This window comes from Anas platyrhynchos, chromosome 6, assembly GCF_047663525.1.
Source record: "Anas platyrhynchos isolate ZD024472 breed Pekin duck chromosome 6, IASCAAS_PekinDuck_T2T, whole genome shotgun sequence".
Classification (NCBI taxonomy): Eukaryota; Metazoa; Chordata; class Aves; order Anseriformes; family Anatidae; genus Anas; species Anas platyrhynchos.
In genome coordinates, this window is record NC_092592.1 from 40,213,173 (window position 1) to 40,238,654 (window position 25,482).

At 43.0% G+C, this 25,482-nt stretch overlaps 1 long non-coding RNA gene across 1 annotated transcript in view; it reads left to right on the plus strand.

Moving 5' to 3' along the window:
• The first annotated feature begins 9,143 nt into the window (after nt 1-9,143).
• LOC106014879 (uncharacterized) overlaps nt 9,144-25,482 on the plus strand; it is a 62,807-nt gene continuing 46,468 nt past the window's right edge. Inside the window, exons 1-5 of the long non-coding RNA XR_011810189.1 lie at nt 9,144-9,303; nt 15,840-15,970; nt 17,725-17,816; nt 18,065-19,155; nt 20,256-20,424. This is a non-coding gene — a long non-coding RNA (uncharacterized lncRNA). The remainder of the gene's footprint in view (nt 9,304-15,839; nt 15,971-17,724; nt 17,817-18,064; nt 19,156-20,255; nt 20,425-25,482) is intronic.

Sequence of the window (25,482 nt, forward strand, 5' to 3'; positions counted from 1 at the left end):
CCCTTCACGGCGTGTGGTGGGTGCTGTGTTCTCAGGTGGGAACCTGGCTGTGTGGTTGTTGCTTTCTGATGTGCTCTGATGAGACTTGAGAAGAAGGAGGGAAACCAACTGCTCTGTGGCTGGCTTGCAAGCCTGGGAGCTGAAAAGTCTGAAAGCCAGTGGCAAGGAATTCCCTCCTCCCAGGTTATGTGGAAATCTGACATTTGGAAGTTGGGATGCTTTCCAGTAAAAGGGTTTCTCAAGAGGTTTGTCTGCTACAACTAGGGTGATGTGAGCTGTGACTTGTTACCCAACCTTTTCTCCCAAGGAACATGAAATAAAGCCTGGAATTACTGCAAAATCTTAAGGAGGAAACAGAACCAAGGTGTGGAGGGGAGGAGAGCTCACCTGGGGCTGCCCTTCCTCAAGCCACGGAGCTGCCCCTCATTTCCCCCAGCGCACGGGCAAGTCTAATGGAGCACTCAGAGCCCAGCTGCTCAGCTGTCTGAGATGTTTCCGAATTTTCCTTTTTGTGCAGGGAGCTGAGAGCTTGCCTCCTTCCATACGTCTGGGCATGGGGAAGGAGAGAGAAATATGGGCTGAACTTACTGTCGGCTCTCTTAAAAGCTTTTTATTGTAGCTAAAATGTGTGATAATGGTACCCAGAACTATCATTATGGTTAATTAAAGGTCTGTTACATTTTATAATGTGAGGGTTTTATTTTCTGGAGTTGATAACATGGCCATAAAACCTTGCTTTAGGCAAAATCTAGGTATTCAAGGTCACAATTTAGAAGTAATTTTGAAATCGAAGACAAACACCAAACCAGCATAGAGTTCCTGTTATTTCTGAGCTGTGGAAGTACAGAGGTAATGATTTAGACCAAAAAAAGGAACACCAGCACCTACACACTGATGAAATGATGAAATGTTTGGTATTGATTGCTGCGGAAAGAGAAGCCTTCAGTTCTGTGATGGGCACAGAGGACGGGCTGGGGTAGCAGGGTTTGGGAAGCTGAGAACTTGCCAATCTTTGTTTGGGCTGAAAATGCAGAGCCTGGTTCCAGGGACAGGACCAAGTCTGGATGCAAACACAGAATTTTACCAAAGACGGAGATTTTCAGTCTGTGCTGAACAGAGCTTAATGCACTGCGGATGGGGGGGGGATGTCGTGGGGCGTTCCCACACCCCACTGCTTTCAGTGTGCTGCTAAGGCTCCCTCGTAGTGATTCTTGTCTCTATGCTTACAGGAAAAGAGAAATCAAAGCACAAACCATTGCTTAAATAACAGTCAGTATAGTGTTGCTTACCATGAACTTTTTGTAATTTTTTTTTTTCTTTTTTTCTTTTTTTTTTTTTTTTCCCCAGGTGTGGTTCTGCTTGCTGTTTTCCTAACTCTGATGTAGATATTTTTTCAGCATTACTAAATTTGAAAAATATAATCTCTCAACAACTAATCAGCACAGACTATAGTTTATTACTTTATCATTTAAGTGATATTTCTTCCTTCTTCCATTTTAGGGCCATCTGACAAGGCAGCAGGTGCTGTGTTGGACAAAATGACACTTACCCAAGTAAGAAGTGTGAAGCAAATGCTGGCATTAAGAGACTGAATCACTAGAGATCTGTTGAGGAAATTCTGAGCTTCCTGTTATCTAAAATACTTTTATTGAGATGGCATGGGGTGCTGCGGGCATGAAAGCATAAATTAATAATGGAAAAATATTTAAATTGCAATGTCTTTGGGCGCTGTCATGCCATCTGCTTTCACGCATGGAATGTGTAGGAAGGGATGGACACCTCTGTCCCCTGGCACAAACACCCTACGTGTGGCCGGGGGGTGTTAATTAGCCAAAAATCCTTGTAACCCTCTGCCTTTGAGCAGCAGTGCCTGCAGCTTGTAGGCATGGGGGCTGGGAGCAGCTCCGCTGCTCGTCAGCTGGGGATGCTCCCTGCCATGGGGCACTGCTGGAAAACTGATGTTACTGTGAGCTTCTGCTACGTTAAAGTGTGTGGGCTTAGAAACCTACGTGAGATGAGGGTTTCCATATAGGTGCCGGGAGCTCTGAGGCATGGAAGATGAAGGTAGGTAAAGACCTGGGGTGGAGAAGCGAAGGGCAGGAGATGGGGGGGTGAGAGCGACTGTGGGCTGGTGCGAGGGGTACACACATCGTGCCCCATGGTGTGGGAGGCTGTGCTGCCCTTGTGCCACCATGAATGCCAGGAAAACACCAACAGGAAGGAAAAAGCTTAGAAATGCATCATCTAGAGAGAAAAAAGTTTCTATCTGGTGATGGGGAAAAAAACTAACAGTGATTAACAGAGAATCGTATTAAAATTTCAAAAGGCTTTTTGAGTTTAAAAAGCATGAGTAAACAAAAATAGAGACAATTCCCCAGAATATAATCCTAACAAACATTGCTCTGCATCTTTGTGAGTTGTCACCAGCAAGCCTGAGTGTCAGGCCAGGACTGAGAACAAAATTCTTCACCCACATTTTGCAGGGCAGGGTGCTGTAAGGGCTCCGTCTCAGCTGGTAATGAATCTCACAGGACCACATCTGCATGGCTTTAGGTGAAGAACAAAATTAAATTCTGATGATCTTTGAGGAAAGTAAGGTACATCAACGAGGTGGGGCACAGGTCCGGCTGTGTCTTCGAGCAGGTGATTTCTGTTGGTGTTGATAGCTGCAGATGAAAAACAGAGGTCCTGGGGAATGGGAGATGGGCTAAGTGGCAGCAGCAGGGGCTCTGCTGTCCCTGAAAGGTGGGAGCTGGGGGCAGCTGGCATCACTTGCCAGCCCTGGCTGCTCCTCTGGGATGCTGCAGATGGCCTCATCCTGCCCCGTGGTTGTGGTGTCTGGGTGCCCTGAGCCAGGGCTCTGGGGCTGTTCGGGTTGCTCGAGGAGTGGGCATGCAGTGAAGGGATGGGAACGGTGACTTGGACAAACGGGGAGCTTTGTTCTGCCTGGTGTTGTGCACTGACCTCCTGTCGGTCTCTTGTGGAGAGCAGGAACTGGGCTTGTCCCTCATCTGCGGTGTCATGTTCACCCTGATTACTAAGGCTGCGCTAATTAATGAGCGAGCAGAGGACAGAGTGCGGGAGGTAGGAGGAAAAGAGCTCCTTGTGCAAGTGCAACTTTAGCCATGCATTCCTAATTGCTATCGGCGGCAAATGTGACACGAGGAAAACTCCAGCCTTTTAGAGAATTTCAGCTGAGTGAAATAAGAATCAGAGAGGCTATATGAATAATTCCTTTGTTCAGTTGTCTTTTATATTTAAATCTTAGTTACAGGTCAAAACAATGGGGACTGCATGTCAGAGGAAATGCTTGCTCGCTCCCTTCCCACTGCGGCACTTGGGGATGCTCCGAACTTGCTAATGTCAGGCTTGAAAGACAGCACACGGCTTCAGTGAAAAATGGGAATTAGAAATCAGAGCTCCAGACTCTGTCCAGTAATCTTCAGCAAAACATGGTGATAATTGGATATTAGAGGCAGTCTAACTGCAGCAGATCTGCACAAGGCAATTTTTTCCTTCTGAAAGCATAAATTAACGTGTCTCGTTTGCTGTTTTCCTGCCCAGACTGCTACCGATACCCAGCTGGCCTCTTCAAATCTGGCCAGCACCGTGCCTCTCTTGTTGTGGTGATACAAGCTGGAATTCAGACCTCCCCTGAAGGATTGGAAAATTGGGTATACAAATACATAGAAATGAATGAACAGAAATAAATGAATAAACTGAGCTTCCTTAGCTACAAAAGGATGTTGCTGTAGTTCTAAGGAAACCTTGTTGCTATCACATTTTTTAGGGTCATCCAAATGTAATGGTTTTGGAGAAGATATGGTGGTACTTCATCAGGAACCTTTGCAACAAGGAGTGTATAATAATAATAATAATAATGAGATGACAGCAGAAACAATCATCTTTCCAATCATTCCTTGTAAATCACAGAACTTGTTATAAGCATGAAGGGAAAATGCAAGTTATGCACACTTGCATGACAGGCCACAGAATCAGAAGTGGATTTTGTCTGCTCCTATTACAGGAGAAAATCAGAGGATTGTTGTATTCATGTTATTTCAACAAAAGCATCAGAGCTGTGAGTCAATACAACTTGGATCTTAAAGTATTAGGACTCCGGTCAGAGATTTTTTTGCTCCGTATCTGTTCTAAGGAAGTAAAATCAGCAGAAATGTAGAGCATATAAGGAGATTCTTGCTGTAACTCTAAAAATTACGTCTTTACATTGCTTAAAACAACACATAATGCTAGCTCCTGATCTTTTAAATACTAATTATTTTGGATGATCTTCAAAAATGCAAAGTCAAATATTTGTTGTACTAAACTCTCTTAGGGGAAAACCAAACCAAAACAACAAAACCAACCCTGATCTGTAGTCTTCAGTATTGTTTCTTGTCTCTGAAGGTTTGCTGCCTATGCAGAGGGATGAAGGCATCTCCTGGGTCTAACGTGGCTTCTTATAAATGAGTGTGAAATCAAGATGTATTTAAACCTATCCAACTAGCACAGATAGAAATAGTATTTCTAATACATGCATTTTGTGATGGATATAAAACTATAGCAGGAGCCACATTTAAAAAAATTAAGTGTAACCTTTATATTGCTGTCGGAAACCCAGACCCACCCCATCTCTCAAAGTTTCTATTGTAAGACCTTTTCTGCTGAAACTCTGTCTTTCTTGAAGCCAGACTAACCCTGAATGAAATAACGACTCCTTTTTGATATAAAAGTTCATAAGAGAGAGTAAGGTGCAGAGATAATTGTGTGTGCCTCTGACCTCCAGGGCAATTTTAAAATGTAGGCGTTCTGAGACTGTATGGGTGGTTTAATGGGAGATTTATCTCCCTTAGAGAAGGTTTTGATAGAAACCTCTACGTTATTGTAGTCTGCAATAACAAGGTTGCTTCCCTATCCATGAAAAGTTATTCTTATTTTTTTTTCTGCTTATTTTTTCTATAAAGGGCTCTGATTTCCAGGGCAAATTCTGAATTTTAGGAGCACTTATGGAAAATGTCAGTCTCTTTCCAGCAAGAGCAGTCTAGTTCGAGCTCCCTTTTGCCACGCAGCCTCTCACAGCCCCTGCCAGGCCAGCCCACGGGTGGCACCCACACCTGGGACGTGCCCACGGTGGCACTGCTCACTGGGACATGGCACCAGAGGCTCCCGCATGCATTCCACATGCAGGGTTTCCACCTTGAAGCTCGTGTTTTGGTGGAGGTGCCCAGCAGAGGAATATCCATCCCGCTGCAGGAGCCTCATCCTTAGATGTGCGGAAGAGCAGTTGGGTCACGCCATGGACTGTGAGTGCTCAAGTTCCTTGAAAATGCAGGGGATTGGTTGTTCTCCTATTCTTATTCCCCTCCTGTAACAATTAATTGATTTTTTTTTTTTCAGCCCACTGTGCTAATTCGTTTTCCTGGCTGTACCTTCTGCCGACGCCGTGTCCTCTCAAGGACACATGGCAGGAGCAGGACGGGCTGCAAGGGGTGTTCGTGTGCTCCTGCATCCACTGATCCTCTTCCTTGGGTCAGAGCCCCAAAACCCCCACCCTGGGTGGGCACCAGTGTGCTCCCAGCAGGGTGCTGGTGCATGGGAGCACCAGGGCTTACCCCAGCCCCTCTGCCCACCCTGCTGCCCCTGGGGAGAGCTGTCTCTGTGCTGTGTGTCACCGATACTGGATCAGCCACAGATCTGCAGATGTGACACAGGATTCAGGCCTTGCGTTACCCTCCAGAGACTTGCCTTCTCTTCTTTTTTTTTAATGAGAACGAGCCCGACACTTTGCTCTTTGCTGCTCCTCAGCTTCTACAGTGTCATTAGAATTGACATTGTTGACAGAAAATTTTGAAAATTGTTTGCGTGATGTGATAATAGCGCTCCATATTCCTCCTCCAGGTGTGAGATTTATTTTTAATAAACTGTCACACGGCACATTCGCAGCGGTGGCTCTTCCCACTGTGCAGATAGCGGGGGAAGGCTACTGATTCCTCGGGGCCGACTTACCCTGCACGGTGTGCTCTGCAGCAAAATACGTCATAAATCTACATAACTCCTAGAGTTTGCACCTACTTAAGCTGTAAAAGAGAGAATATCCAGAAAAATCTCTTAGTGCCTTCCCACTGAAGGGCTGCTGCTGTTGGAGTATTGATGCTGATGGACTTCTTACACACGGTTACTTTAGAGGAGTAATTAATCTCGGCTTTCAGAGTAGCAGCTAAACTCTATGAGCACCTACATTAATCTCGCTACTAAAAGCATCACATAAGAAATCTGCTTTAGCACCACAGCAGCATTTTTCTTTTTTTCTTTTTTATTTGGACCTGAAAAAAAAAAAGAAAAGGTCCAGAAACTTCAGTGACACTACAAAAAGTTATGGCGATAATTTTATTTCTGTCTAAAGAAGCCACTCTGCTTTGGAGAGCGCTATGAAAATAGTGGGCTTTTAAAATGAGTTATCTCTATAGATTGTGTGAGGTGAGATAAGCGATCATTTAAATTCAGACATCATTGCATGAAGCACAACTGGTCTTAAAGGGGATACAGAGTAAATCAGAGATGCGAGTTAAAAAAAAAAATTGCTCTCCGGAAAAGATGGAGGATGAGCTCAGGGAACAGCTTTCCTGGGTCGAGATAAGCTCTTTGAGCAGGAACTGGCATGTAGAAGCAAAAAGGATGCTTGGAAGTCGGTAGGAAAGCAGAGAAGGGGGGGAGCTCTCTTTAACCCACTGTTTAAGCTGGAGAAGCTGCTGTGCTTTCATAGCGCTAATGCTCCAGAGCTGTCTCATGGCCCCAAATCTTTTGACTGCGAAGTAATCTGCTACATCTCAGCGCATCAAAGGGCATTATAAAGAGCTGGGGAGCTTCCTGCTCGTCAGCCAGCACTTCGTCTTTCTTCTGGAAGAGACCCAGCAGCAGCTGGTTTTTTTTTTTTGGGCCATGGAGTGCCGGAGCTGCTGCTGATTCCTGGCCATTCGCTGCTGATGGCAGCAAGGGGGGTTCCCATGGGGCGGGTATATGAGAGCTGAGGATCTCTCTGCACTGCACTGGCAGTGCTTCCTGGGGTGTCAGGCTCAGTGGTTGTCTAAAAGTCTTCCTGTTGTGAAAAAAAAATGAAAAATGGGCTCTGCCTTGTCTGTATGTAATGAATAAACGCAGGCAAACTGACAGTGTTTGGTAAAGATAGTTTAGAGGGTGCAGAGTTTGATGGCTTTGGGGATGGGAAGGACATTTTAAAAAGTCCTTAAAAAAAGTTAAAAGCTTCTCAGTTCTCAGTGTTACAGAACTGTACTGTGACCCCCAGAAAGGTCCTGCCACAAAAACCTTTCCTCCCCCTGCAGGACATCTTCCCTTGAAGTGAAAATTAACACGGGCTGGATGCAACAGTTTTGTATATGGACTGTGAGATGGAAAATGAGGTGGCTTATAAAAGGGCAACTACATTTTTTTATGTCACCTGGTGGAGCGGTGATGGTGGTGGCATGCTGCAGTGAAACCAAGCCCACCCTTCTTGTGGCCGGGCTGTGGCATCGGCTTCGGCAGTGGAGACAGCGGTGTGAGAAGTGATGGTGCAGTGAAGCCCTGGTGGCCTGGAGGGGCTGAGGATGGCCTGGCCAGCATTCCCTGAGCTGGGTCAGCACCCAGCCTGGCTCTGTCATTCCCCTGTTATCTGTCACAAGCTGTGGAGGGGCAGCAGAGAGAGCAGCAGCAGGGAATTGGTGTGAAACGGGCGCTGGTGCGGCGCTGGAGCATCTGTGGGCGCTGCGGTGCTGCTCCCAAGCTGTCACTGCCCTGCTGAGCCCAACAGAGGAACAGCCTGGTTCTGAGCGGCAGCATTTGTCTGAAAAACACAAATCTTCCTAAAGTTGTACCCGTTATATGCGTGCACCACTGCGGACAGTCAGTGGTGGTGGTTGCAGCACAGGGTAACGTTCACTAAGCAGAGTAATAACTTGTAAATCACAGCACTATTGCCAAAACCTGAACGCAGTAATAACAAAAAGATTAGGAAGACATCAAAAATAAAGTTGTTTTGTCAGGCTCATTTACTCTCTGATCACAGAGATGATAAAGAGTGGCTCTGTGTTTAAGTGATAGACGGGAGCCGCTAATGTAATCAGAGACCTTCCAGGACTGTTCGTAGTCAGAATTAAAGGAGAAAACTTTAATGGTGTCGGATGGTTTTGGAGTCTAGAGAGCACTTGGGTTTTGTGGGAGGGTTGGTATCAAATACAGCCTCTTACTTTTATGAATTTCGGTATTGTTTTGTGCCCTATAAGTAGCTGCAGTGAATTACTGGGGAGAAAATCCCCTCGTACCTCCTCTGCTCAGCCGTGAACACCTCTTGGCTCCTTCAAAGGCCATTTCGAAAACCCTGAAAGAACTTTCTGACAACCTAGGAATCACTTTTATCTCTGTGATACTCCTGCATTTGAGAGTTTACTGGAGTAATAAGCCCCCTCACAAAATCCACAAAGCCTTGGTTTCCACAAAGCTCTTCTCTGTGAAATCCCGGACATCCACGGGCAGGGCACTGTGCTTGGGGTTTGCCTCTAAAACCCACCACAGGGGCACCTGGCCTTAAATTACATCCATGCATGAGGACTGACACATACACACGCTGAACTGTGCCCTGAGAGGAGTTTTTAAAACGTTGCTGGGGGATGCAACAGCACTGCTGGCAGCGTCGCGTCTTCTAGGGGTAAGCAGGGCTTGCACTACGTGTCTCGTAGAGCAGAAATGAAGGGGAAGGTGCTGTGAGGGTGTGCGAGCTGCCACACATCTTTTATGGTGGAAGAGTTGTTGTTCAATATTTTGGCTGATATTTTTTTGAATTTTGTGCCAGCTGCCAATTCTGCCTTCTTGCTTGTGCAGTGATACATGTTAGTGTAGGTATTCATATATATATATATGAATATATAATATATAAAAATATTTTTATATGTTAATATTTTAATAATAGTAATAATAATAGTAATTAATAGCAATATATTAATATTACTATATAAGAATATAGTTACATATTAATAACAGCAATATTAGCAGATAATAAATATTGTATACTCTAGTTTCATTCCACTTTCTGTTTCTTTTCCACTTTCATGTGTATGTTTTTTGTTGATTTTTGTTCTCCCCAGACACAGAATCTCTACAGCAGCATTTTGCAGTCAGGAGGAGAGCAGCATGTATTAAGTAAGCAGCGAACTTGTGGCAGGCTGTCCCCAGGGCATGTCACGAGGAGCACCCTCCCTGAAGGGCTGGCAGAGCCTCTGTACCCTCCGTGAGCGATGGACGTGGCAGCAGGTTGTGCCTGCATCTCTGTGAGCTGAGCTGGGTGGCTTTAGGAGCAGCTGGTGGCTGTTTGCAGGCTTCCTGACCTTGCTTTGCTTTTTGCTTGAAATGCTTTTTTTCTTCTTTTTTTTTTGAAAAGAATGGTATAGTTTGACCTTGCTGCCTGCATTTACCACTCTCACATGAAGGTGAACATCTCTAGCTCAAAGTGCTTTTGGATAACCTGTGGAGTATTTATCTCTGCTCAAGAGAACTCCTTTCAGCCATTGCTGAACATACAAATCTGATTCTATAGGTACAATGATAATGAATGAATTGGTGTCACTCAACAGGTTTTCAAAGAGAAGCTATTGCACCTCAAAATCTGAGGCTGGAGCTTGATAAAGATGATAATTAGTGTGTTGTGTATGGGCATCAACTGCACCCATAGTGTTGCTAACTTCCTAGGAGAAAAATCAGCACTTCTAGCATGGAAATATTAGTCAAAATGCTTTCAACATAACAGGAGAGAGCTTTAATGTTTCCGTGTTAGCAGGATGATAAATTATTTTATTTTACTTAAGACCTTTGAAATATTCTGTCAGCAAGCTGAATGATATTTATTGTAAAATGCAAAAAGAAGTGGCAAATACGGGAAGCAGAGAAACCTGCAAATTTAGGGACTCACTTTGTCATCAGTGAGGTCCGTAGGAGAATGAAAGGTGTGTTCAACCAGGAGAAAATCTTTCCCTGGGTTTCCCTGCAGCCCAAGCAAAGCAGGGACGGAGCTCTGGGGAAAAGGAAGAAATGTTTTTCCTGCTGCCATCTCTCTCCTGAGGCTTGTCCTCTGCCCGCTGAGATGGATTTTCACTTCACATCAAGTCTAAGGAAAGACTTCAGGAAGAGGTTTAATTAATCAGATGTAGCAGGAAGGTAAAATACACGACAAGACATATGTTAATGCCATGGCTTCCCACCGAGAGAGAGAGTGATATTTAATCCGAAGCTAAATGCCGCGTGGTTATGACCTATGGCTAATGAGCTGCTCTTTGGTTGAAGGCTGAAAGCCTTCTCGGGGAAGCATTAAACCAACGTGCCTGTGTGTGTGCTGCCTCGCCAGCACCTCCCGCAGCCGGTCACGTTCACCCCGTGCCCATGCCGAGGACGGCTCTGGCTCTCCTGGGGCTCTCTCTGGTTTTGCTTTCTCAGCGAGGCTCCAGCCTCAGATCACGTTTTCAGGGAGCCGCACTGAAGCCCGCGTTCAAACACACGGGATCTGAGCGAGTTTTCTCCCTGCTTTCCCTCTGTTATGCAAATGGCACAAACTCGCGTTTTGTGTGTTTTAAGCCAGGCGGCAGCTGGGCTTTGACTGTGGGATCTGTGAAATTACTGCCCGGCACTTTTGAAGCCAGAGCTCTGTTTTCTCCCAGGGGACAGGCACAGGTAAGCGTGACTGCCTGTGGATTGCAAGGCAGTGCCTCTAGTGCTTCCCAAAGAAGGTCCTTGGAAGTCCTGTGTGCTCTATTCTGGGCAGAAAAAAAATCAATGAAATGATGACATGCAGATCTGAACTGCAGACGATGAATTCCAATGGCAAGTATCTGAAATGACTGAAGTTAAAATCAAGGCACTCCAAAAGTGAGTCAGAACTGCAATGAGACCGACCGGGGGCCGTGCTGCCACCCAGCTCTTCCATTTGACCCTCGTACTGTGTAAAATGTGCAGGACACCTTGTCGCTTGAAAGCCATTTCTGAAGTTTACTGGAGGAAAGCAACCAGCCTCTATGCTAGGTGTTACCATCGCTCAGCCAGCAGCTGGGTTCTGCATGGATGGGAGGAAAAGGCCCCGCCGTGCGGGTTCCCCGAGCACAGAGCAGGGTCTGGGACTTTTCCTGGTGCCTCTTCTGATAGAGGTTAACCTCTGGCAGAGGTTAAAAGGCTGGGAGCGATGCTGGCTTGCAGGTAGCTCTGTGCTGCCTTTGATCAGCCAGCAGCAGAAGAAAGCTTCCGTGGTCCTCTGATCTTCTCCTGGTCTGTTCTGGCGACGAAGCAGGAAAATAAAATCAAGACAGAACAAAAGCTGTACAATACCTGAGGCTTGTTCAGAGCAGCCGTGTGGATGGACAACAGGTGGGTGATGGGCAGCTCCCTGGAGACAGACACTTCTTGTAACCCTGTGTGGACCTCAAATTTGGGTGTGCAGATGCAGTTGTCTGTGCTGATACAGAGGGAGGTTGCATCCACGTGGATATGACAGCAAGAAGTGAAAGGGGTTTAATACCTGACAGCCAGCTGGTGTTTATCCACAGGCTGCCTGGATGCCAGCAGTCACTTCTGACATAATGCTCAGGATGGGTTCAGCATTACATCCAAAGCAACTGGATTAAGAACGTTTACAAGGACGACACCTGGAAACCCTTGGTTGGATAATCACACAGCTTCACTTAGCGCAGCGTGGGGTTTTGGTGTCTCTGTTGCCAAAAACACAAGTCCTCCCAGGGACTGGGTGTGCTTTCAGGTCCCTGCAGCGTCTAATGCCTTTTCTAGAGGAAAGAGATTTCCTTGCTCTCTTTCCATTTTTCTGTTTTGTCTTTTTTTTTTTTTTTCCTTTTTCTTTTCTTCTTTTTTTTTTTTTTTTTTCCTGGGCCTGCTTTGTGGTGGTCTGATCCCTGTGGGGTTTAGCCTCTGCTATGAAAGGCTCAGAAGCTGCTTGACTCTTTATAACTCATGAATGTTCCCTATCATTTAAAAAAAAAAAAAAAAAGATGCAAACATTCCATATTCCAGTGTGATTTTTTTCCCCACTCAGTATTGTCTGTACCTGTGATTTTCTGAGCATCCTCTAGATGCTTCTCTCTTATTTTTTATTTCCCTTCCCTCTCTATTTCTCTGCGGATGCCTGGGGATACAGTGGTGATTCAGCCTCCAATTTACCTGATTCATCATGCTAAATCCACTGATGAAATGTGCTTGCTTTAAATCCTATACTGCTGTGGAGACAATCTGTTTTGTAGCCAAAATGTATTGTGGCTGTTAAGGTTTCCTACCATTTCGAGACTGCATCTTCAATAACATTATTATTTTTTGTTTTTTTGTTGTTGTTCTGGAGGAACAAAAGTCCTGGGAAGTATTTGCATTTTATTTTTCTCTGGGATTAAGGCCTATAAGTCTCAAAATCTCTATTTTACTGAGTAGCATCCGTGCCCCTTCTGAAACTCCATGTTGTTTTTCCCTCAGGCTTAAGCATCAAAGTCTTTTAAATGTCAGTTGTGTTGCTTCCTGGATGATGACGATGATTATTACCATTTTAGATGCTGCAAACTGAACTTGCATTCTGGATAAAACTGACACAGTACCTCACCTTTCCTGGCTTATTTTTTCATGAAGTAGGGTGGTGACGTTCAGGGGAGCTTGGTGGGTGAGAGGCAGCGTTTTGGAACAAAGTGCGTTGAGACCCTGTGAATCCTGGGATGCAAATATCAGGAAAATCCTTTCAACTGTTGGCAGTCCAGAACTGGCTGTGAACTGCAATGGGTATTTACTGACACAGCCTGGATTCAGAACATGTTTGCAGATGATTGGAGTAAGATCAAGAGCTACATGCCTTTAGTCTTTAAAAAACAACCAAACAGAAAATCTTATCTTTATGAAAGGAGATAGCATTTAGCAGTTGCAAATTTATGTCCAATTTTAATATTATTCTCCTTGCTGCCTTACAGCAACATTCATTTTAGAGTGGTGATGTCTTGTTCATTAGCCACGATTCTTCCTAGACTTTGCTGACCTCAATACCTTAGAGAACGACTTCAGTAATGATCATTAGCTCAGGCAGAACAAATTCGGGAGGCCCCTGTGTGCCTGGCACTGGCAGGGCAGGAGGCAGGGTGTGCAGATCCCTGCAACGAGGGGGCAGCCTCTCCTTGCTGTCCACCTTCCTGCTTCCTCTGCCATCGCTTGGAGATTAATGGTTGTCTTCAGAAGAGCCCTTATCACTGCTTTACACAGCAGTTCTTTTTATGGTCCTGCTCCTTTTGTCTTTGGGAAAATGCCTGGGGTTGGTGCTGTGAGTCTCTCTTCTCCCATTCTTTGCAGTTGGTCACAATATTTCCCAGTTTTATTTCTTCAGGGTCTGCCATAAGTTTTCACCTGTGAGCATGGACAGCCATCATCCTGCCTGTCCGTGGGGTCCTGCAGCTGCCCTGGCTGACAAACACACAACTTCTTGCAACGAGGTGGCTGCACAGAGAGAATCAGTCCAAGTGGTTTGTCAAAGGCACGCAGAAGGATACATGCACAGCAAAGGGCTCGGTGTAGGTCTCCCAATTCTCAGAGCAGCATCCTCTCTGTTGGATGTGCTATTTTCTTGGCAAAAATAACCTATTCAAGAGCTTGCTATTTGAAATATTGTCCCTCGGGAGAGCAAGATAGGATACTAATTTCTTGTTTCAGATAATAGTGCTGCACAGGTAATCTTTGCCCTGTTGAAGAGAGAGGTTTCAAATGTGCTTTCCAGGTCTAAATTTCATTTTGATCCTGAAGGAGTATTTTATCTGATGAGTTATGACTTACAGGACATGCTCCTTTCTCAGGACTGAACATGTAATTGACTTGCTAGACAGGACTGGTAATACAGCGCTGATTCTTTTTGAAACTTGAAAAAACTCCCTGATGTCAAATGTCTCCCAGGTTGCTTCTGTCGGATGATATCTAAAAACCTTCAAAGAACTAAATTTCCCTTTTAACCTACTCAAAATTTTGAGGAGAAAGGTACAAGGAGTTATAAGAGATGCAGAGACTGCCATGTATCTGCCCGGGCTGGTGGCGTTCAGAAGTTAATTATGAGACTTCTTTAAAAAAGCATTTTTATTTTTTTCTAATTATTTTTCTGTGAGGTTTATCTTGATAATAAAGCATCACCTTTTGAGAGTACCAGAGAAAAGAATGGTTTCCAGAACTGAAACAACACAATTTTTAGTTGCAACAGGCCTATAAGTCAGTCAAGAACTCTCCTGCTAAAAACTATTATTAACATAATAGGTTAATAAACACTGATGGCCGTAAAGTTGTCTCTAATGAGAGAAATAAGTGGGAAAGCAGAAGTGTGTGGTGGCCCTTTGCTCAGTGCTAGCTCAAAGAGCAGCTCGCCTCCCACTGTGTCACAGATGTTGTTTCTCTCAGCCAGCTTTGGTGTTTTTCGGGAGGTCGAGCATTTATTCTTGGTAGTCCTGAATCTGCTCTGTTTATCACAACCCAAAGGCATCGTTACAGCGGGGTAGCCTCCTGTGCTGGGCCTGTGAAGAGTGCTCCTAGCAGGGCTGTCAGCTTGGTGACCACGGAGAAACCTCCTGCAAATTTTCACTAAACCACAAGAATACCTGGCGTATTTTTGTTACATTTATATACTTTCCTATTCCACAACATGTGAAGTAGAAGATGGACAGAGCCATGGCAAATAGTACATTTTATTGCAGCAGGGACACCCCTCCTCCCTTCCAGTTTTTGCACAGAGCAGTGTCTTTTTGCTCTTGCCTTCTTGTTTTTTTGGACTGTAGCTTCAAGAGGAGAGTGTTTTTGAAAAAAATGAGAGAATTGAGAGGGAATGAAACACCAGTGCAAGAACACAGAGAAAAGAAGTGGAAGCAGAAGAAGTGGAAAAGGGGTAAAAAAAACCCACAACAAATAATACATGAGGTACAGCCATGTGTAGTCATATGGAAATGATGTGTGTGTAGCAGATCTATCTATAAATATTTTTAAACAAACAAGCTACAAATGAAAGAGGCAAAAAGTAACACAAATGGGCCATATTGCAGCTAGGAAACAAAGGAAAAAGGAAGAAAGGTGAAATGAAGCAATGACCTCGGGAGAGTCCTGGAGCAGAAGAGGTTTGATTCATGCCCAAGGTGCTGGAATAACACGGTTGTTGCTGGGGGACAAGGTGGTGATAACTTCTGTGGTTTTGTACACAATGTATTTTGTTCTCAAAAAAATGTTAATAACTAGAATTCAGAAGAAATAAGGAACTTGAAAGCTGCAACTGGCACATTTCCCATGACTACAGCATCCCCTGCCCAGTGCAAAGCATGTTGGTAAGGATGCATTTGAAATGGGGCAGGACATGGATGAAGCAAAAGTTTTTAGAACTGGAAAAAGTACTTTGAATCTTACAGAGTATTTCTGGATGAAAGGGACATGGTGTGGCTTTGGCTTGGTATAACCATGTTTTGATCTGGATGCTTAAGGGTCACTCTGTAGCAGGTTTCTTCACCCTGAGCTTGGTAATTGCAGGCTATGCAAGAAATTTTGGCAGACAATGGGAGTGAGCTGTGGAGCTGCTGACGGCGTTTGTCCCAAAGTGAGTACTAGATTAAGGTTAGTCCAGAACCCAGCCAAAGAGCAGAGGAATGGAGTGAGATAATCATATGTTTTATTTTATCCTTATTGTATGAATTATCCCTATAATGTAAGTCAAATTTTCAACTATTTTTCCTGACCTAAAATAAAATTTGTTAATCTAATTCCTTCATTCTCGTATTAAACTCTTATTTTTTCTTTTATTCTTCTTCTAGAAAGAGCCACAGCAACTCTGAACCCACTACTTAATTTGCAATCCTACAAATCCTACAAATCCTACAAAAGGACACTACAGAACTGTCATAACATTGGATGCATTTCTTCATTAAATCACTGCTTGTCCAAGGTAACTTTACTTTTTCATTTAATATCCTTGTGCTGCAAAACACAGAAGACTGGAGGGTTTCCTAACTACGTGTCTGTGTGTACCTGCCCTGTTTTTATATACTTCTCCAGCTGACTAGTATTGAAAAAGCTAGGGGGATTAGACTAGTTGATCTTTCAAGGTCCCTTCCAATCCCTAACATTCTGTGATTCTGTGGAAAGAGGTTACAGGGCTAAACCCACCTTTGAGCTCTGTGATATGAATGGTCCTGTGCATGTACATGCCTGTATAAGTAGCAAATGATTTAGTTAGTCAAACACAAAGTAAAAAAAAATAAATATATATATATATATGTATATATAACTGAGACATTTCCAATGGTGTCATGCTATGATGAATGATGATATGTTGCTGAGTTCAAACTGCCTCTTCCCCCTAAATATGTTCTATATACACAAATACATTTATTTATAAGATTATTATTTACTCCCTTATTTGTGTAAAACAAACAAACAAAACACCACAAAAAAAAAAAAAAATCATAAGTTAATAAATATATATGTAATTCCATGGTATGCTGCCTAGTATTTTGTGTAAGGTTGTCCAGTACCACTGTGGCCATACGGTAGGATGTCTTTGGATTGTACAGGGAAAGGAATGTTTAAAAAAACCCTTTGGTACAAGATCTGAGCACTTGCTGTTCTCTTGCTTTGAACAATATACACAGTGTTAGATTATTCTTTATTGCTTGATTATTTTTCTTTATAATAATTATATGACATACGGCTCATAAATAAATAGCGGGTATTTATTTCTCCTAGGAAGCACTCAATGTGAAGGGATGGAGCCTTCAGAATCTTTTATAAACAGCGTGTCAGGCATGGAGTTAATAGAGTTCAGATCTGTTGCTTCACAGATATCGCTGAAAAACAAGAAATTGTCTTAAAAGGCAAAGAAATATTGCCGTAGATAGGACTAGCTGAGGTACAAGCCAGTCTGTTTTCAGCGCTGTGTAAATAGGCTGCAGCTCCAAGCCAGCATAAAAAGAAACACTGCTGTGCGTTAGCGGTGTTACTAATGTGATTAGCTGTTGGCATTGCCCCGGTTCTTGCTATAATTAATTTCCCTCAAATGATGGGCTTATTAGATGCGAGAGAGATGGTAGCAGAAGATAATGATTTGCCGGCACCGTTTGGCAAACACCACGGGTGCTGCCAGGGCCGAGCTGCAGGCGAGGCTGCTCCCGGCCGCCTCTCCCATTCCCACCGAGCCTCGGTGCTGCTCCCACGAAGACGAATTGGACAATCCGTCTTCAAGGCAGGAGCTCTGATGATTTGTAGAAAAACCATCATCAGCGATAGGACAGCCAATCTATCACACCGGGCCATCTCCTTTATCCTTCATTTCATCCCTCTTTATTGCAATACTCTCACGCTCACCCTCTTGACACTTCTCTCCCTCACTCCAACTCTGCTGCTCTGTAGATTGCCTCAGAAATTGGGAAAATGGAAACATAACATCATTTAAGGCACACAAGTGTAGGTCTCCCTGCATGGGCAGGGATGCAGAGAATGCTGTTTCTCTTGCTTGCTGTCAGCAGGGCCACGAGCACCTCTGCCAGGCCAGCCAGGCACGCCGGCAGCAGGAGGCTGCTGGAGATTTACTCCTTCACTCCCTGGGAGTAAAAGGAGGCTTCAGGAGAGCCTCAGGAACTCCGAGAACCACATATGCTGGTCTACCCAAGGTGAAACAATGTTCTTTGCGTGTTAACACAGCTGGTTCTCTCGTCTGCAAGGCCAAAGATAATTGGAAATTTGCATTCCGGTCCTTCCTGAGGAACCGAAGCACGGCACCTTTAGCACCGAAGGTAACTTGCTCTGACTAATCTAAAGGTGGTGTAAAACGAGCTGTGTAAAACAGCAAACACCTGCAGCAAATTATGGTATCCTGATGGGCTTTTAGGAGCATCCTTGCCCTGAATCCCATTCTGAGAAAACACAAGCAGTTCTGTGGCAAGAAATAAATAATGCATCGACTTAATTCTGCGAAGAATTAATGCTGCTTCTTTAGAGGGAACAGTCACTCACACGTTTCTTTTAATTTGCTAATCTTCAGAATGCAGGGAATCACTGTCAGCGAAGGCGTTTCTGTGGGTATCTGGCTGAATCTCCTGTGTGGGTTTAAGCGAGGAGGCTGACGCGCAATTGGAGACCTGGATGGTGGCACATCAGCTGCCAGGAACACGGAGCAGACATAATGGGAATTACACACATCTGCTCTGATTTAAACTGCTATGGCACCGCTTCATTGCTTTGTTATGTAGTCTGTAGATCTTAATCATCCCCTGTGCCAACAGAGGATACCAGATTCAGGATACAGCACAGATAAATAAATAAATAAATAACTCATTTATGGGCTAATTTGAAACCTACCCGATAGGGTGCGGTGCATGAAGTGCTTCTCTGGGCAAGGAGTGTGTTTTGATTTTAGATTGAGTTCATGTATGGTCATTTTTCACTCAGTTTTGTTATGGTCAGCATGAGTCACAAATGTTGTTTTTTTTTCTTGTGTCTAATGTGAAAATTTTGGCTTTGCCATACCAGTTTTGCCTTCTGCCATCAATAATAGCCTTTGGCAGGGTTTTTTAAAACTGACAAACTGTTGGATATAAAACAGATTTGCCCATGGATGAAATATATATTTTGGTCAAAACCCTTCTCATATAAATCAGGAGCACCACTGCTTGTTTAATTTACAAATTTTAGAGCTCATTAGGGAAAAATGAAATAGCCGACTGATGGCAAGTTGTTTTGTTCATTTGCTTTTTATTATATAAATGGCATGTGGATAATGAGTGACTGAAACAGCCAACCAACTTTTGATTAATATATTTGATACAGTTGCTCAGAAGAGAAAACATTCTGAATAATTTGTTGTTGTTTGTAATGAGCACACGATATGACAGTAGTGATTACCTTAATGAATCAATTAAGCGCAATGCAATTTGAGTTGAATGGAGCTGGTGATGGCCAATTGTGCAGCCACCGCTGGGAGCGTTGCTCAGTAAACCATAGCACATCTCAGCCAGCCGAGCCCGTTGGTGCAGCAGAGGTGGTTTTTGGGGGTGGAGAAGGCGAGGAAGCAGGTGGTAGAGCCTCTGCTTGGGAGAGGAGCGTGCTTTGGCAACCCGCATGTCTCCGAACTGGGTAATTATCTCTGTTGTTTGGGTTGGACCAGATCTGGTCCCCGACCCTCTGGAAACAGCAGAGATGGCTTCTGAGCCACGTGAATTTCTCACCAGATGCTTCTATCAGCAAGGCTGGGTCTATTCAGAGGGGAGTAATATGGCTCACGTGGGAGTGGCAAGGGAGTTCGCATGCTCGGCACAGTCAACCATAACTTTTTAATTGAAATACCGTGTAACTGGAGTGTTTCTCTGTACTAAGTCCATGAAAAAAAACGTTAACGTAAAGTTGTCTTTTTGTCTTGTTTTGGGATCCATCACATTTTGCATCTGGGTTCATCTGGTCTGAGCAGTGTACAGCCTAGGCTGTGGGATTTCTCTGATATAACTCAGGTCCAAAAGCTCACGTTGAACTGGGATATGCCTTGTAGAGAAACACTCAGTCTTGAGTTAAAGACTTCCAGCAATAGAGCATCTGTGAGAACCTTCAGTAATATTCTTCAGTCATTAATTATCCACACCATTAGATCAAGAGCTTCTCTTTTCCTGTGTGATTCTGGCATTTTTCCACTTGTAGCCCCTGGAAATTGATATATAGTCATCTCCAGATTGAAGTGCTTGCTATAGCAGATTTCATTATCCTTTTGGGTTCTTAAACTTTGATCAAAGTTCCCCTTTCACCTTCTCTTTGATAAACTAAACAGACTGACCTCTGCAGATCTTTCTCTGTGGTCCTACTTTCTAATCCCTCAATATGTTTTCATAGCCTTTCCCTTAACACTCTCCAGCTTTGAATTATAGTGCACTGCTCAGATAAATCTTTTAAATGGTTGTTTTTTAAGACTTGAAGACTGGCCAGACCCTTTGCTGCTTTCAGTGATGGAAGGTGAAGAATTGGCCACTCTGTTTTTCTGTTCTGGCCCTGTCACTCAGTTGCCAAAGGACTTTCTCTCACCAAAACTCATGTTGTGTTCTTACTTTTAATGGGAAAAAACTCTTCTTTGTAACCGAGATAAATGTCATTTTACTTGCAGATAATTTAAGTTTGGATATTTAGAGTATTTGTTTTAAACCTAAATGACATTCTGAGGTTCTGATTGAATACCTTTGTTTCTTTCTCAGATGAAATTAGTTACATAGCTTCACCTGACTTTCTGCATGAGTTGCACACATGTGAACTGCTTTAAATGCAGATTGGCTGCTAAAGAGCCTTTTTCCAGCCTGAGCTAGATGCCTCCAAAGCATGTCCCATCTGGTGGGAGACTGGCGCAGCGCTCAGATCTGCTCTAAGGTTGCTGTGGAGCTTTTCTTAATCATTTTTAATAGTTTGAGGTGCTTATTAACTAGTCTGTACAAAGAATGCTTCCAAAAAATTGTACTGACAGCTCTCTTATCACTGAGCACGTCTATGTATGATCTGTTGAAGTTATTGGATATTTTATTTTATTTTTTGACATCGGGGGCTTTCTGTACCTGAAGTAGATGTCCAGAGACTTGCTCAGGAGTGGGCCAGTTCTACGTCATCCTCTCTTTATTTGCTGTCACGGTCCAAGTTGTTCCATCTTCCAGCAGTCGGAAAGGCAGTTACTGTATGCAAAGTGCCATGCTTGTAATAGGCTGTTTCATTAATTTGTTGGTTAAGAGATGAACCCATGAGAAGAAGTATTTCAGTTTTAATGTTTGTATCTTGGCTTTACATTTCTTTTTTATTCCTTGCTGGTGGTTGTGTAACTCTTTTCCTTCAGCAGGTCACCGTTATCTCAGATCTCGTGGCCAGTCCCTACTATATATTGTGCTGAAAGAACCCTTGCATGTGCAGAGATGAGATGCTGGAGTACTTTAATTAAAACCATGTTTCAGGCAAGCTGTTTGGTCTGCTGTACAAAAATTGAAAGCCTTATGTAAAACTTAATTTGAGAGACTTGACAAATTGTACAGGGAAAAAATCAGGTAATGGATTGCTTGCGAGCTCTGGAAAATATAAACACTTCTCTCACTCCTGCTGTTGTGTATGGAGGAGTAATGTGCAGTGCTAATGCTTGATTTGGCATGGAACACACCAGGTATTTTGTGCATAAAGCTGTGTAATTTGACAAAGAGGTAGGATAGAAGGGTGGGGGCGACAGAGGGCACTTACTTCCACAACAGCAGGATAAAGATGTGCCCAGCAAAGCAGGCAAGAGGGGAAGGCTGACCCACAGAAGGCTGTACTTTATCATGGGGTTCATACTTAACCTGGGGGAATTGTAACCGTGGTACAATGCAAAAAGCACGAACGGCTTCAGGAAGGAGGTAAGCACGTCTCTGCAAAACTGGGAAAGCCACCCAGGGAAAATAACCCTGCACGTTTCTTCTTATGGTCATGCATGTTGGCTAAAGGCTACTTTCAAAGGATAATGTTCTAGAAAAACCTCAGGTCTATCAGTACTTACACAGAAACTGCTTTTAGACACCATTTCAATAAAATCTATATTCTACTTATGTGCTTGTGTAATAGTTTGGCCTCTGTCACTGAACCTCTTCCCTGAAATTACCAGTTGTGCCTGAATAACTGAAGACAGGTGTAGGTAGTTCCATGTATTTTTAAGAAGATATTTTTTCTAGATCAGGAGTGCTTTAATATGTATTTATCGGGAGAAGCAAAAATATTGTATTTTTAATGGCTGTGGTGGAATTGACGAAAATCTTTCCTTCTTCAGTGCTGAAACTTTTTGTCACGTTTGAGTAAAAGTTCCTGCAGTGCCACAGGTTTCTAGGTGCTATTGGAACATGTGATAGTAACACCTTTTTGCTTGTTTTCAGTTAAGTAGCTATTAGGAAATACAAAAGAAGATTTACAATAGTCAGACTGGATATACTGAACTGTAGCATTAAATTAGCTTTACTGTAATGATACTTCACTGTGTTATTTACTCTGAGACTCCTACAGGACTGTTCTTCTTAACCAAAATGAGAAGTTTGAATGCATCACAGCTAGTTCCTCAACTCCTCTAATTTTCTCATGAAAGTTTTTGGTTTAATTTGCATCTGACATGAGTTTATTTTTCAAAGTAATTTGTATTTCTGTTAAATTTACACAGAAAGTTTAGATTTTTTTTTTTGAATCTGATTATGAGCATCCTAGAGTTTCCATTTTGACTGAGAACTGAAGACAGTTCTTCATCCCTAACCATTGTCAAAATCCAATTTAAAGCTTTGTCTTTCTATAAGTTTGAGTTACAACTGATTTTATTTCTTTGTAAGCACAGAAACAGGCAGTTATCTTTCAACACCTTTTAATGATGATATTTGCTGTACATGTCAATACTTCTATACTCTGTCATAAATGGCATATTTTCAAGTTGGTTATCAGTCATAATCCTTATGGTATAATATAGTCCATTTCATATAATTTTATATAGCCCATATGTATATACAAAACACTTGAGATGCGTTGGGCTCTATGCTGGGACTGTAGGAATTGTTGGAGTGATGCTCTCTGCCATGTATGATATCAGAATATCATGCTATCATGCAGGAATTCATTGTGTGGGTCTTGATCAATTTTATTTTTTTAGAAAACATGAGTGCTATGATGAGAGTATTAAATTTTAGGGAGTGCAATTTTTTTATTTTTTATTTTTTTAATGACATGGAAACTGGCTTGACAGTTTGTGTTCAAGTGAAGGTTAAGTATCTTCGTCTTTCATAACAAGCTTCCAGCTTCACAAAAGCATGTTAATCTTCTGAGAGAAGGAACATATGACAATCAGAAGAAGATCCTTGCCGGATAAATCTGTGTGATTTCTACAAAATGTCAGACACAGCCATAGGCTAGTAAATACTTCACAGATTTTTAAGCTGCTCAGGTGACAAAGCTGGGCAGACCGTGTGTACATATGGGCCACAGCTGCTGAGTGTTACACCTTCAGCCTCCTCCAGTTCCAAATGCATCGTGTCCAGTAGTTATTCTTATTTTAACAGGGAATCAGGTACAGTAGCATTACTGATACAGCAATGAAGCCCCACCAGAAAAAAAACAAAACAAAACACAAACTACAGAACTTCTATTCTTGCTTTTTCTGATAGCTCATTGCAATGTCATTGAAAACAAAACAACAAACAAGGAATTTTTATAATCTCTTTTTCTTTTTACTAGGTTACTCTCTCGGTTAAGCTACAAATCAAATCTAATTTCTTTCTTTCTTTTTTTTTTTTTTTTTTCTGTATAAAAATACATGCAAGAGAGACTAAAGCAAAATGCTGGTTGACGCCTGAAGAGTCATTTGGTTTTCTCAGATTCAAAGCCTAAATGAAATGAGAGCTTTCAGAGCTTTTTCTCATATAGCAGATATTTCTTGTGTGCATTGAAATATGTGTGCATATGGTGCTTCTTACTTTTAATACACTGTTTGCTTTAATTAATAATACACTATTGTATATGGGAGGCATATGGAAAAACATCAAAATTACTCTTCAAAAATAATGAACATTTCAAGCAGATCTCATTGCTATGGTTCTCCCTTTTTTGACATATATTGTTCCATTTCAAAACAGTGAATGAATGGTTTGGTGTGCACGAGAGGTTGAATTTCCAGCTGCTGCTAACTTTTTCAGATGAAGAATGGCACAATCTAGGACGCAGCTCTCTCCTTCCTCCCCTCCCTCTTCTGATAACTTTTGTGCTCTTGATCTTCCAGCGCTGCTTAGTGAATCAAAGGATGCTTGCATCAATTTGTCTGCTCAGTAGATGGTGATAGAAGTGCTACACTTGTTGAAAGCAACTTTAAAAGAGAACATGAGAAAACCAGCTTAAATGTAGGTGGAACTGCTGATACAAATGCAAAATGATGGATGAAGTAGTAAAATAAGTCTTTGGAAGCTTTTGAAGCTGACTTGCAACCTGGGAAATCGGCAGGTAGCTTTAGCAATTAACCACACTGTAAAGCAGGAGGGAAAGGAAAGAGAGAGGAGGGAGACTTGATTCATCTGGAAATTGGATGCTTCCCTGGACTTGCTAAATTCCTTGAGCATCCACAGAGGCAGTAGGAAACGCTGTTAGCAGTCACGGACGTTGGAGTCCAGACAAAATATCTGAACAAATGAGACTGCAACGAACTTTAAAAAGGAGACTTCAGTTGTTGCCCAACACAGGCTCGTTGTTGCAGTAAAATACTCTTCAAGCTTGCCCAGCAGGAGCGAAGCCAGCTCTGACGTGCCACATCCCTGCCCAGCAGTGTCGAGCATCTCAGGGTGGTGAGAGCTCCCATCTGCTGCATTGCCATCACTTCACTACCACAAGAGCCAACAGCTCTTGTGCTTCATTTTCTCTTTGCAAGCTTATGGCGTGTGCACTGCAGTCCCTTAGGCACACGCTGAATTCTGCCAGGCAGGCTCCAGTAGCAGCGCTGTGCAAAGTAGCGTCATCTGTACAACCCACCAGGGGAGGTGGGATAATATCTGGGGTTGGGCTGTGCCGTGTTTTCAAGAGTGTTCATGTTAGCTGCTTTTTAAATAGCTATAACCTACTTTGGTGTATAGGAGAGCTGGGCTGGAAGCTAAATTTTGAGCTGCATCTTTAGTTAATGTTGAGGCAAAGACGAGCTATAAACGACTGCTTTGCAGAGCTTTTCTATTAATGTGGTAGGAACAAAGAGCAGGCTTCAGAGCCATTAGAAGTCCCTGGAGTAAGCTTGGCAAGACTGCTCAACTTCTGAATACCAATACCCAAAGCATAAACAAGGCTGTGAGGAGGAAATTGGAAACAAAATGCTCTGAACAGTGCAATTGCACTGAGTTGTGCAGCTGTAGTGCAGTTACATTTGCATAGTGTTAAGACCAACTAGTAAGAATACATCCAGACAGAACAGCAAAGCAAGGCAGTTCTCCAAATAACAAAACACCGGAGGTGGACAAAGTTGTTTATTTCAGGGATGTTTAAAATAAAGGACGTGGTATGGTTTTCTTTTCTGACACCTTTAGTTGCACAAATCAGTGGAATACGGGTAATGTTCTTTGCTGTGTGTATGTTCTGGAAAGAAAAACATTTTGTGTCACCAGAAATGTCACTTGAGTGCTTTCTTAAAACACTATAATTAATGATAGTATAATTATAGAAGTGCTGAAGCAGATCTGAATTACTTCGAACACGAGATGTGCTTCAAGGAAGTCAGGCAGGGTCACAGATTCAAGGATGTTGTTTCACTACCTTCCACATCCCCTTGACCCAACACCCCCCAGAAGTTAATAAGTTAAGGTCAATTATTTTTTTTTTTACAAGTATTCTTGCTGTACAGTGACTGTTCTGCAGTGAAAGAGTGGCTGTCCTCTCTACCTGCTGTGCTGCTTAAGGAACTGGGTCAGAGAGGTG